Source organism: Colobus angolensis, unplaced genomic scaffold, assembly GCF_000951035.1.
Source record: "Colobus angolensis palliatus isolate OR3802 unplaced genomic scaffold, Cang.pa_1.0 Scaffold84, whole genome shotgun sequence".
Taxonomy (NCBI): domain Eukaryota; kingdom Metazoa; phylum Chordata; class Mammalia; order Primates; family Cercopithecidae; genus Colobus; species Colobus angolensis.
In genome coordinates, this window is record NW_012122265.1 from 1,952,243 (window position 1) to 1,966,156 (window position 13,914).

Consider the following 13,914-nt stretch of genomic DNA (forward strand, 5'->3'; position numbering starts at 1 on the left):
TCGTTCCTTATTTTTCATACACCATTCTCCATTTTTCATTCTTCCTACTCTGTTCTTCACACTCCCTTCTTCATTCTTTTTTCTCCATACATTTTTCATATTTTATGCCCCATTCTTCATCTTCATTTTTTTTTGAGACAAAGTCTGGCTTTGTCGCCCAGACTGGAGTGCAGTGGTGCGACCTTGGCTCACTACAACCTCTGCCTCCCGGGTTCAAGCGATTTTCCTGCCTCAACCTCCCGAGTAGCTAGGATTACAGGTGCCTGCCACCATGACTGGTTAATTTTTGTATTATAGTAGAGATGGGGTTTCGCCATGTTGGCCAGGCTGGTCTCAAACTCCTGGTCTCAAGTTATCTGCCCGCCTTGGCCTCCCATAGTGCTGGGATTACATGCGTGAGCCACCGCACCCGTCTTCCATAGTCATTTTGCATGCTCCACTCTCCTTTTTCCTCTCATTATACTTCATTGTCCTTACTGCTTTCTCCATACTCCATTCAATATACATGACTCTCAATTCTCTATTTTCCATTTTCTATACTTTATACTTCGTTCTCTGTATGCCATAGTCTATTCTCCATTTTAATTCCCCATACTACATTCTCCAATTTTTATTCTCTATATTTTATTCTCTGTTTTCCTTTTGCCATGCTCCATTCTCCATACTTCACTCTTTTTTCTCTATATTCCCTTTTCCATACACCGTTGTCCAGTCTCCATTTTTAAATTTCCATACTGTTTTCCATACTCTATACCCAGAGTTCAATCTTTATCCTTGTTTCTCCGCAATCCATTCTCCATACACCATTTTTCATTCTCCATTTGTTATTTATTTATTTATTTACTTAATTGAGACAGGATCTCGCTCTGTCACCCAGACTGGAGTGCAGTGGTACAATCTCGGCTCACTGCAACCTCCACCTCCCGGGCTCAAGCGATCTTCTTACCTCAGTCTTCTGAGTAGCTGGGACTACAAGCATGTGCCACCATGCCCAACTAATTTTTGTATTTTTTGTAGAGACGAGGTTTTGCCATATTGCCCACTCTGGTCCCAAACTCTAGGGCTCAAGGGATTCACCCGCCTTGGCCTCCCAAAGTGCTGGGAATACAGGCTTCAGCCACCACGCCCAGACTCTCCACTCTGTACTTCACACTCCATGTTTTTTTCTCTGTACTTTATTCCCCATATATCTTCCTCCATTCTCCATTCTTCATTCCCCCTTTTACATTCTTCGTTCATTACACACCATTCTCCTTTCTCTCTTCTTCAGACTCCATACTTCATTCTCCACTTTTTTCTCCATACTTTCTTATCCATACTCCAGTCTCTACTCTCCATTCTCTATTCTCCACTCTTCCTCCTCCATTCTTTTTTCACCATACTCCATACTCCATTCTCTGTTCCTCATACAACATTCTCCAGTCTCTATTTCAAATTCTCCACACTCCACACTCTGTTCTCCCTTCTCTTCTCTCAATCTTTTCCCCTCCACACATCATTCTCTGTTATGCACTTTCCATTCTTCATATTCCACACTCCACACTCCTTTCTTCTTTCTCCATACCCCAATTTCTTTATACACTTCTCCATTTTCATACTCATCCTCCATTCTCCAAACCTTATTCTTTATACTCCATTCTCTCCTGTCTTTTCTTCACACTCCATTCTCCTTTCTTCATGCTTCATTCTTTATACACCATTTTTCATTCTCCATTTTTTTTTCATCTCTATACTCCATTCTTTATACCACATGCTCCGTGCTTGGTTCTTTGTTCTTCATACTCATTCTCCGTCCTCTATTTCTTTTTCTGCTCTCAGATACACCACTATCATTATCATTTTCATAGTCTATTCTCCATACATCATGGCCTATTCTCCATTCTCTTTCTCCTACTTTATTCTCCATACATCATTCTTCTTTCTCCTTTCTTGGCTTTTCATTCTTTATATTCCATTTTTGTTTGTTTGTTTTTATTTTTTGAGATGGAGTTTTACTCTGTCATTCAGGCTGGAGTGCAGTGGTGTGATCTCAGCTCATTGCAACCTCCGCCTCCTAGATTCAAGTGATTCTCCTGCCTCTGCCTCCCAAGTAGCTGTGATTACAGGCATGCATCATCACACCCAGCTAATTTTTGTATTTTTAGTAGAGATGGGATTTCCCCATGTTGGCCAGGCTGGTCCTGAACTCCTGACCTCAAGTGATCTGCCTGCCTAGGCCTCCAAAATTGCTAGGATTACAGGTGTGAGCCACTGTGCCCGGCCTATATTCCATTCTTTTATTATTTGATTATCAATACTCCATTCTTTATACTGCATTCTCCATTCAACACTCTCCATTCTTCATTCTTTCTGTTCCATTCTTCATACTGTATATGCCATATACAATTCTTCATTCTTCATTTTACATACTTTATTCTCCATACACTATTCTTTTTCTCCGTCATTTGTACTATATTCTTTATTCTCCTTTCTCCATAGTCTATTCCCTGTACACCATTCTCAATTTTCCATACTCCATATTTCCTGTTTCTTTCTCCATAAATCATTCTGCATACACCATGCACCATATTCCAGACTCACTTCATTCTCCATACTTCATGCATTATACTTCCCCATTCTCATTCTCCTTTCTACACACTCTATTCTCCACACACCATTTTTCTTTGTCATTCTCTACATTCCATACTCCATTCTCTTTTCTCCATATTTCTTTCTTCGTACACCATTCTCCATATTTTATGCCTCATTCTTCATTCTCAATTCTTTATACACCATTCTCTATATTCTATTCTTCATCGTTCTTTCTCCATACTCTATTCTCCATACACCGTTCTCCATATTTTATGCCCCGTTCTTCATTCTCAATTCTTTATATGCCATGCTCCATTCTCCTTTATCTATTCTCCATTCCCCATACTCCATACTTACTTAATACTTCATTCTCATTCTTTTTCTCTCATACCTCATTCTCTGTACACCATTCTCAGTGCTCCATATTCCACATTTTATTCTCTTTTCTTCATATTTCATTCTCCATACTCTATTCTTCTTTCCCCATTTTCTATAATCCACCCTCCGTCCTCCATACACCATTCTCTAATATCCATTCTTTACATTCCCTTCTGCATACTCACTCCATACACAATTCTCCAGTCTTCTTTTTCCACACTTTATTCTTCATACACAATTCTTTATTCTTCGTTCTCTGTACTGTATTCCTTATTCTCCATTCTCCGCATCAGTGGAGTGTACTCTATGCTCCACTTTTCTTTCTTCTAACTCCATTCTGCATATACCACATTCCATTTTTCATTCTCCATACTTCATACTCCTGACTCCATTCCTCATTCTCAATTCCCCCACTACGTACTGTACACATTATCTTCATTCTGCTTTCTCCATACTCCTTCCTCCATCATCAGTCTCTGTATTCAATACTTTATTATTCTTTTCCATATTTCATTCTTCATACATTATCATCCATTCTCCATTTTCTTTGCTGTTTCCTCATTCTCCATCCACCATTTTCCATTTTACATACTCTATTCTTCTTCATTCTCCACTCTCATACTTTATATTTCAATCTGATTTTTTTCGTATTCCATTCTCCATAAACCATTATGTATTCTTCATATTCTTTTCTCCGTTCTTCTTTCTTCATAGACAATACTTTATTCTATATACACCATTCTTCATTCTCCTTTCTATCCACCATTCTCCATTCTCTATACTTCTCTATAAATTCTCCATACTCTGTACTTTATTCTCAATATTGTTCCTCCACACTATATGCTACATCCTCCATACAATACTCTCCATTCTCCATACACTATTCTCAATGTCCATTCCTCATATTTTATACTCCAGTCTGGTTTCTCCATACTTCATTCTCCAAAAATATTCTCCATTCTTCATTTTTCATATCCCATTCTCCTTTCCTGTTTCTTTATACTGCATTCTGCATTTTCAATACTCCATACTTTATAGGTCATTCTCCATTCTCCCTCACCTATCGTTCATTCTCCATACACCATTCTCCATTTCCATTCTCCAAACTCCTTTCTGCATAATCACACTCCAAATTCCATCCCCCTTTCTGCATTCTCCATTCTTTATACTCCACACTGCTTTTTCCATACTCTAATCCCCATACACCATTCTCCATTTCTCATATCCCATTCTCCATCCTCCAAACATTATTCTTTATACTCCATTATCTCTTCTTTGTCCATACTCCATTTTCCATATTCCATTCTCCTTCCTCCATACTGCATTCTTTATATACCATTTTCATTCTGCATTTTGTAATCTTCACATTCCATATGCCATATTCTATACCTTTTTAAAATTATTCATACTCATGCTCCAAACTCCATTTTATTTTCCCCTCTCATTCTACACTGTTCTCTGTACATCATCCTCTGCTCTTCATTTTCCATTCTTCTGACTTCATTCTACATACTCAATACTCATTCTTCTCTTTTCATACTTTATTATTCATCCCATAACTTCATTCCCCATTTTCCATTCTCTGTACTCCATTTTTTATATCCCATATTTCACACTCCATTCTTTTCCCCCCATGCTCCATTCCTTATACACCATTTTCTATTCTTCATTCTCTCTTTTGGATTCCACACTCCAGTCTCCATAAACCATACTCCATACACCATTCTCCATACTCCTTTCTCCATTCTCCTTTTTTCACACTCCTCCTCATATTCCATTCTCCATTCTTTCTCCATTCTTCATTTTCTATTCTCCATACTCCATTCTTCACACACCATTGTTCATTCTCCATTTTTATTCTCCATGCTCTATGTTCCATTCTTTTTCCTTCATACTCTGTTCTACATACACCATTTAAAATCTCTGTTTTCTATTCTTCATACTTTATTATCTTTACTCCATTCTCCCTTCTCCACATTTTATTATTTTTCTTTTGTCATATTCCATTATTCATACTCCTTTATCCATACACCATTTTCCATTTTCCTGACTCCATACTTTGTACTCCATTGTCTATACACCATTCTGTACTGTCCATTCTGGATTCTCCACACTACATAAACAATATTTCATACTCCATTCCCCACACATTACTCTTCACTCTCACCATGCTCCTTTCTCCATTCTTCTTTCTTCATATCCCTCCTCATATGTCATTCTTCATTCCTCATTTTCTGTTCTTCATCCTCCATTCTTCACACACTGTTGTTCATTCTTCATTTTTTATTCTCCATATGCTATAATACATTCTTCTTTCTTCCTATGCCATTTTACATACACCATTCTTCATTTCTGTTATTCATGATCCTTTCTCCATACTCCATTCTGCATACTCTATTCTCTTTTCTCTATACTCCACTCTTCTTTCTTTTTTCATCTTACTCTATTCTTCTTGTTCCATACTCCTTACTCATTTCTCTGTATATCATTCTCCATTTTCCATACGGCATACTTCATATTCCCTTCTCTGTACACTACTCTCCATTCTCCATTTTTGATTCTCTATACTCCGTTCTTCATTCTTTTTCTCCATACTTCATTTTCCACCCACCATTCTCCACTCTCCATTCTCTATACTCCTTTCTCTATTATCATTTCTTCATTCTCCTTCTCATACCTTATTCTCCATGTTCCATTCTCCATTTTTTATTCTCCACATTCCGTACTCTATACTCAATTCTTTCTTCGTACTTCATTTTACGTACACCATTGTTCATTCTCCATTTTCTGTTCATCATGCTCCTTTCTCTATACCTCATTCTCTATACACATTCTTCCTTCTTTCTCTTTTCAACATACTCCATTCTTCATACTTCATTCTCCTTACTCCTTTCGTTATACTTCATTCTCCACACACCATTCCCCATCCTCCCTTTTCCATACTATATACTTTACACTCCATCCCCATATGCTGTAACTCATTCTTTATTTTCTAATCTCCTTTCTTCATTCTTCATACACCATCATTCATTCTCCATTTTTAGTCCTCCATACTCTATACTCCATACTCTATCCTGCTTTCTTCATCCCCCACTTTCCACACACCATTCTTCATTCTCCATTTTCTATCCTGCACACTCCCTTTTTCATACTCTTTTCTTCATAGTTCCTTCTCGATGTTCCACTCTCTATTCACCTTTCTTCAAACACCATTCTCCATTTTCTATTTGCCATATTATGTTCTTCATACATCTTTCCATTATAGTTTTTTATTCTCCATACTCTATGCTCTATTCTCCTTTCTTCATAGTCCATTTTACATATGGCATTCTGCATTCTTCATTCTCCCTTTTCCATACTATATTCTTTATACTCATATTACATAGTCCGTTCTCCATTTTTCTCCCATACTTCATTTTTTTCTTCAACTTTTATTTTAAGTTCTGGGGTACATGCGTAGGATGTGCAGGTTTGTTGTATAGGTAAACATGCGCCATGGTGGTTTGCTGCACAGATCGACCCATCGCCGAAGCATTAAGTCCAGCATCCATTATCTGTTCTTCCTTATGCTCTCCCTCCCCCTGCCTCCTGACTGACAGACCTCAGTGTGTGTTGTTCCCCCCACTCCATGTGTCCACGTGTTCTCCTCATTTAGCTCCCACTTGTAAGTGAGAACATGTGGTGTTTGGATTTCTGTTCCTACATGAGTTTGCTGAGGATAACAGCTTTCAGCTCCATTCACGTTCCTGCAAAGGACATGATCTCATTTTTAATGACTGCATAGTGTTCCATGGTGTATATGCACCACATTTTCTTTATCCAGCCTACCATTGATGGACATTGGGTTGATTCCATTGCTTTGCTATTGTGAGTAGTGCTGCAATGAACATACATATGCATGTGTCGTTATGATAGAATGATGTATATTCCTTTGGGTATATACCCAGTAATGGGATTGCTGGATCAAATGGTTCTTCTGCATCTAGATCTTTGAGGAATCTCCACATTGGCTGCCACAATGGTTGAACTAATTTACATTCCTACCAACAGCGTAAAAGTGTTACTTTTTCTCTGCGACCTCACCAGCATATGTTGTTTCTTGACCTTTTAATAATTGCCATTCTGACTGGTGTGCTCCATACTCCATTCACCGTCACCATTCACCATTCACCATATTCCATTCTCCATACATCACTACTCATTCTCCATTCTCCATCTCTATACTCCATTCTCCTTTCTTCATACTCTACTCTCATACATCATTCTTCATTCTCCATTTTCTATTTTCCGTGCTTCGTTCTCCATACTCCATTTTCCTTTTGGCATTCTTCATTCTTCATACTGCTTTCTCCATACTCCATTCCCTATACTCCACTGCTCATTCTTCTCTCCTCATACTCCATTCTCTATACTTTATTCTTAATTCTCCTTTCTTCATACTTTATTCTCCTTACACGTCCTTCATTCTCAATTCTTTATACTCCACTTTCCATTCTCCTTTATCCATATATCATACTTTTCCATACATTTTCCAATCTCCACAATTCATTCTTTTTTCTCTATACTCCATTCTCCATATTCCATTCTTTGTACTCCATACTGTATACTCCCTTCTTCTTTCTTCATCCTCCACTCTCCATTCTTCTTTCTCCACACTGCATTTTCCATTCTCCTTTCTCCAAACTCCCTTCACCATGCACCATTTTCCGTTCTCCATTCTTCATACTTCACACTGCATACTCCATTCTCCATTCTTTGTCCTCCATACTCCTTTCTTCATGTACCATTCTCTCTTCCCCCTTTTCCAATTCCATCCTTTATTCTCCAAACTCTATACTCCGTTGTTCTTTCTTCACACTTGATTCTTCATACACTAATTTCCATTCTATATTTTCCACTTGCCATACACCATTCTCAACTTTCCATTTTCCATACTGTATGCTTCATTATCCTTTTCAATATTTCTCCATTCTCCATACACAATTCTCCATTCTGCATATACTATTCTCTATTCTTCATTTCTCATTCTCCACACTCCATTCTCCCTAGTTCATAGTTCATAATCCATTCTCTATTCTTTTCTCCATACTTCATTCTCCATATCTCTTTCTCCATTTTCCACTCTCCATGCTCCATTCTCCTTTCTTTACTTTTCATTCTCCATACTCCATGATATGTTTTCCATTTTCATTCTTCATTCTTTATTCTCTGTAGTCCATAGCCCATAAATCATCTCTCATTTTCCATTCTCCACACTCCATACATATACCGTTCTCTGTTCACCATACTGCACGCTCTGTACACTGTCCTCCATTCTCTTTTCTACATACACCATACTTTCACTTTATACTCCATTTACATACATCATTTTTATATACCATAGCCCATATTTCATACCACATTGTCCTTAATTTATTCTCTGTAGACTGTTACATATCTACTCCACTCTGTTCTCCATTTTTATTCTTTATTTTTTTATACTCCAGTGTGCATGCATTTCTTGTACTGCAAATGCCATCCTTCATACTCTATATTTTATTCTCCATATTCCATACTTCACATTCATTGTTCGTACTCCACTCTCCATTCTCCATACACCATTTTCCTCTCCAACTGCTTTCAATTATTTGTTATTTATTTTCTATTTTCCATTTTTTATACTCCATACACCATTTTTCATACTCCCTAACCCACTTCATATTCCATACTATATTCTGCATTTCTCATACCCCATATTGATAGTTATGGATTATAGATTACTGCCCCCATTGTGTGCAGATCCAGTGCTACCTCCCTTACCTTAGTTTCTGGGAACATCTATCATATACCAGGCCTTGCACTAGGCCTTCCTCTTGGACCATATATTGCTTCAGGTTCTCTGTGCACACATGCAGTACACACTTTGCACAATATTTATCTTACTTTGTACTCCATTCTCCATACTCTATACTCTATACTTCATTCTCCATACTCAGTCTCCATACTCTGTACTGTTTCTCCATTCTTCATCCTCCAAGTTTCATACTTTATACACCAACCATTGAACGTATTCCACTCTCTATTCTCCATTTTCCATATTCCATTCCATTCTCCATTTCCCATGCTCCAGGCATCATTCTCCATATTCTAGTTCCCATTACATTCTTTATTCTTCATATTCTGTTCCTCATTCTTCATATTCCATGCTCCACATTTTTTTCTCCATACTCCATACTTTATATTTTATTCTCTATATGCTATAGACCAAACTATATTCCTTTCTCCATGTCCCCTCTCTGTATTCTATATTCTCCATATTTCATCTCCTTTCTCCCTAGTCTATACTCCATGCCCCATTCTTCATTGTCCTATCTCCATACTTCATTATCTATTCTCTGTATTCTACCTATATATTTTTATCCCACTCTCTTTTTTCACGCTTCTTTCTCTATTTTCTGTCTTTCATACTCTGTACTCTTTTGTTTATTTTCTATACACATGCTCCTCAACTTACGATGGGGTTACATCTTGACTTCCATGGTAAATTGAAAATATCACAAGTCATAATTGCACTGAATACACCTAATCTTCTGTACATCATAGCTTAGCTCAGCCTACCTTAAACACGCTTAGAATGCTTACATTAGCCTGGGTGATTGAGTGCTGTGACTCTCTGTGGCTACCCACCATGATGATACAGTATTATAGGCCAGGAAACATCAAAATTCAAAATTTTAAGTATGGTTTCTACTGACAGCCCATCGCTTTCACACCATGGTAAAACTGAAAAATAGTAAATGAAATCATAAGTCAGAAATCAACTGTACTCCATTCTCTATTCTCTATACTCCATAATCCAGTCTCCATATTCTATACCTCATTCTCCATTCAACATAACCATTCTCCATACTACAGGAATGTCTCAAAGCTATTGCAGGGTCAGTTCCAGACCACAACAATAAAGCAAATATTACAATAAAACAAGTAACACAGTTTTTTGTTTCCCAGTGCATATATGCTAATACTATACTGTAGTCTATTAAGTGTGTGATAGAATTATGTCCAAAAACAATATGTATACCTTAGCTTAAGCAAATTGTATTGCTAAAAAATGCTAATGGTCATCTGAGCCTTCAAGGAGTCATGATCTTTTTGTTGGTGGAGGGTCTTGCCTAGTTATTGATGGCTGCTGACTGATCAGGGTGGTGGTTGCTGAAGGATGAGGTGGCTGTGACAATTTCTTAAAATAAGACACAGTGAAGTTTGCCACATTGATTGGCTATTCCTTTTATGGAAGATTTCTCTGTAGTATGTGATGCCGTTTGATAGCATTTTAACCACAGTAGAATTTCTTTCTAAATTGGAATCGAAGCTCTCAAACCCTGCCACTGCTTTGTCAACTAAGTTTATGTCATATTCTAATTCCCTTGTTGTCATTTCAACAACATTCATTGCATCTTCTTCTTTAGCAGGAGTAGATTCCGTCTCAAGAAACCACAATCTTTGCTCATCCCTAAGAAGCAACTCCTCATCTGATCACATTTTATCATGAGGCTGCAGCAATTTCATCACGTCTTTAGGGCCCACTGCTGGTTTTCTTGCCATTCCCGTAACATCTGCAGTTACTTCATCCACTGAAGTCTTAAGCTCCTTAAAAATCATCCATGAGAAAATTGACTTCTTCCAATCTCCTGCTAATGTTGATATTTTTACCTCCTCCTATAAATCACAAATGTCCTTAGTGACATCCAGAATGGTGAATCCTTTTCAGAAGCCTCTCAATTTGCTTTGCTCAGATTCAGATCCATCTGAGGGATCTCCACCTATGGGACAGATAGCCTTACAAAGTATACTTCTTAAATAATCTGATTTGAAAGTCAAAATTACTCTTTGATCCATGGGCTGCGAATGGATGTTGTGTTAGCAGGCGTGAAAACAACGTCTGGCTCCTGGTACATCTCCGTCAGAGCTCTTGAGTGACCAGTTGTATGCTTAATGTGCGGTAAAAGTTTGAAAGGAATTTTTTTCTGAGCAGTAGTTCTCAAAAGTGGACCTCAAATATTGAGCAAACCATGCTGTCAACAGATGTGCTGTCATCCAGGCTTTGTTGTTCCACAGACAGAGCACAGGCAGAGTAGATGTAGTGTAAAAATTCTTAAGGGCCCTAGAGGTTTTGGAATTGCGAATGTTGGCTTCACCAGCTCTGTTAGCCATCACGAAACAGTCAGCCTCTCACATGAAGCTTTGAAACCAGGCACTGACTTCTCCTCTCTAGCTATGAAAGTCCTAGATGGGATCTCCTCCCCATAGAAGGCTGTTTCATCTACCCTGAAAATCTGCTATTTAATGTAGTTACCTCCCCCAATGATGTTAGCTAGATCTTTTGGGTAAGTTGCTGCAGCTTTGGCATCCGTACTTACTGCTTCACTTTGTACTTTTATGTTATGGAGATGGCTTCCTCTCTTAAACTTCATGATCCAAGTTCTGCTATCTTCCAACCTTTCTTCTGCAGCTTCCTCACCCTTCACAGAATGAGGAGAGTTAGGGCTTTGCTCTGAATGAGGCTTAAGGGAATGTTATGGGGGTGTGATATTTTATGCAGACCACTAACATTTCTTTCTATCAGCAAAAGACTGTTTTGCTTCTTTATTATTCATGAGTTCATTGGAGTAGCACTTTTAATTTCCTTCAAGAACTTTTCCTTCACATCAGCAACTTGACTAATTATTTGGTGCAAAAGGCCTAGCTTTCACCTGTGTTGGCTTTCAACAGGCCTTTCTCATTAAGCTTAATCATGTTTAGTTGTGAGAGGCATGAGACTCTTTTTACATTTGAACACCCAGAGGCCATTGTTGGTTTATTAATTGGCCTAATTTCCATACTGTTGTGCCTCAGTGAATAGAGAGGCCTGTGGAGGGGGAGAGAGATGGGGGAATAGCCAGTTGGTGGAGCAGTCAGAACACAAACAACACATCAATTAAGTTCCCCATCTTATATGAGCATGGTTCACAGCACCCCAAAACAATGATAATCGTAACCTCAAAGATCACTGATCACAGATTGCCATAAATGCTAAAATAATAAAGTGTGAAATGTTTGAAGAATTTCCAAAATGTGACCCAGAGACACGAAGTGAACACACACTACTGGAAAAAATGGCACCAAAAGACTTGCTGGACACAGCATTGCTACAAATCTTCAATTTGTAAAAAACACAATATCTGCAAAGCACAATAAAACCAGGCATGGCTGTGCGTTCTCTATCGTCCATCCTCATTATCTGTCTACAGTTGCCAGAATCCATACTCCATACCCCACACTGCATTCCCCATCACCATTCTGCATTTTCTATACTCCATCCCACAAACTCCACTTTCCATTTTCCACACATCGTTTCCCATTCTCCACTCCCCACACTCAGTACTTCATCCTTCGTATCCTGTACTTCATTCCTTGTTTTCCATTCTCCATGCTCTATGGTTCATACTCTATTCTTCATACTTCATACTCCATTCTTGAGGTGCCATTCTCCATATTCTGCGCTTCATTTTCCACATTACTCTCCTTTTCATACTCCATTCTTCATTCTCCACACTTTGTTCTTAGATGCTACAGTTTCCCTTGTTCATTCTCCATACTTTTCTGTCCGTATTCTATCCAGATGCTCCCGAGTTATGATAGTTTTGTCCTGATAAACACCTCATACATTAAATACATTGTCCAAAATGCATTTAACACACATAATCTGCTAAACATCATAGCTGAGCCCAGCCCGCCTTGAACACGCTCAGAGCACTCACACAAGCATGGCTGACTGGGGGCTGTGGCTCCCGGTGGCTGCCTGGCAGCTTCATGAGACAGTATTCTACTGCATGTCACTAGCCTGGGAAAACTCAAAATTCCAAATTTGAAGTATGGCTTCTACTGAATGCATATCGCTTTCACACCATTGTAAAAAAAAAAAAAAAATTGTAAGTTGAACCGTTGTAGGTCAGGGACTGACTGTACTCCATTCTCTAATCTCCATTCTGCACATTCCATTTACCATGCGCCCCTCTCCATACCATACACTTCTTTCTCTATTCCCCACTTTGCATCACTGATCCCCATACAGCATGTTCCATGCCCCACTCTCACGATGCATTCCACATTCTGTCCACCATACCCTACCTCATGCTCCACCCTCCATTCTCAATTCTCTATCCTCCTTACACCAAACTCCATCCCCACTCCCTTTTTCATTCTCCATGCTTCATTCTTCATTCTCCATGCTCCATTCTTCATTCTCTGTGCTCCGTTCTTCATTCTCCATGCTCCATTTTCTCAACCCCATTTGCTATCTCTATCATCCATTCTCCATTCTCCATACTCACTCTGTTTTCCATACGTCTTCCATGTTCCATGCTGCTAACCATTCTTCAGACTTCATTCTCCATCCTCCATTCTTCATCTTGTATACTCTGCCTCCATGTTCCATCTCTTTTCTTTACACTCTGTTTCCCATTCTCCTCACTTCACTCTCAATGTTTCATGCTCCATTCTCCATCCTTTATAGCCAGTGCTCAATTCTCCATGTTCTCTTCCCCATTCTTCATGCCCACTGTTTATTCTGCTTACTCTATTCTCCATGTCCCATGTTTCCCCAAGCTTCACACTGTGTACCCCACACTCCATTCTTTCTGTTCCGTCCTTCACACACCATTATGTCCACTCGCACCCCTCTGTCCTGCAGGCTCTTCTATCTTTCTTCTTGTCTCTGACTTCCAGCAGCTCCTCTCCACCATCCTGTCCCACTAGGGACCTGGCCTTTCAGGTGTCCTGGTGCACATCACGCCCTGCCCCATGCCCACCAACACGTGCTGTGCCCACCAACCTCTGTGTCTATCCCATGGAATCGCTCCTTTCCCTCAATGTTGAGAGTAAACTCCCCATGCTCCCTCAAAGGTCACCCGTCCATTGGAGAGCAGGTTCCTGCCCCAGCTCAGG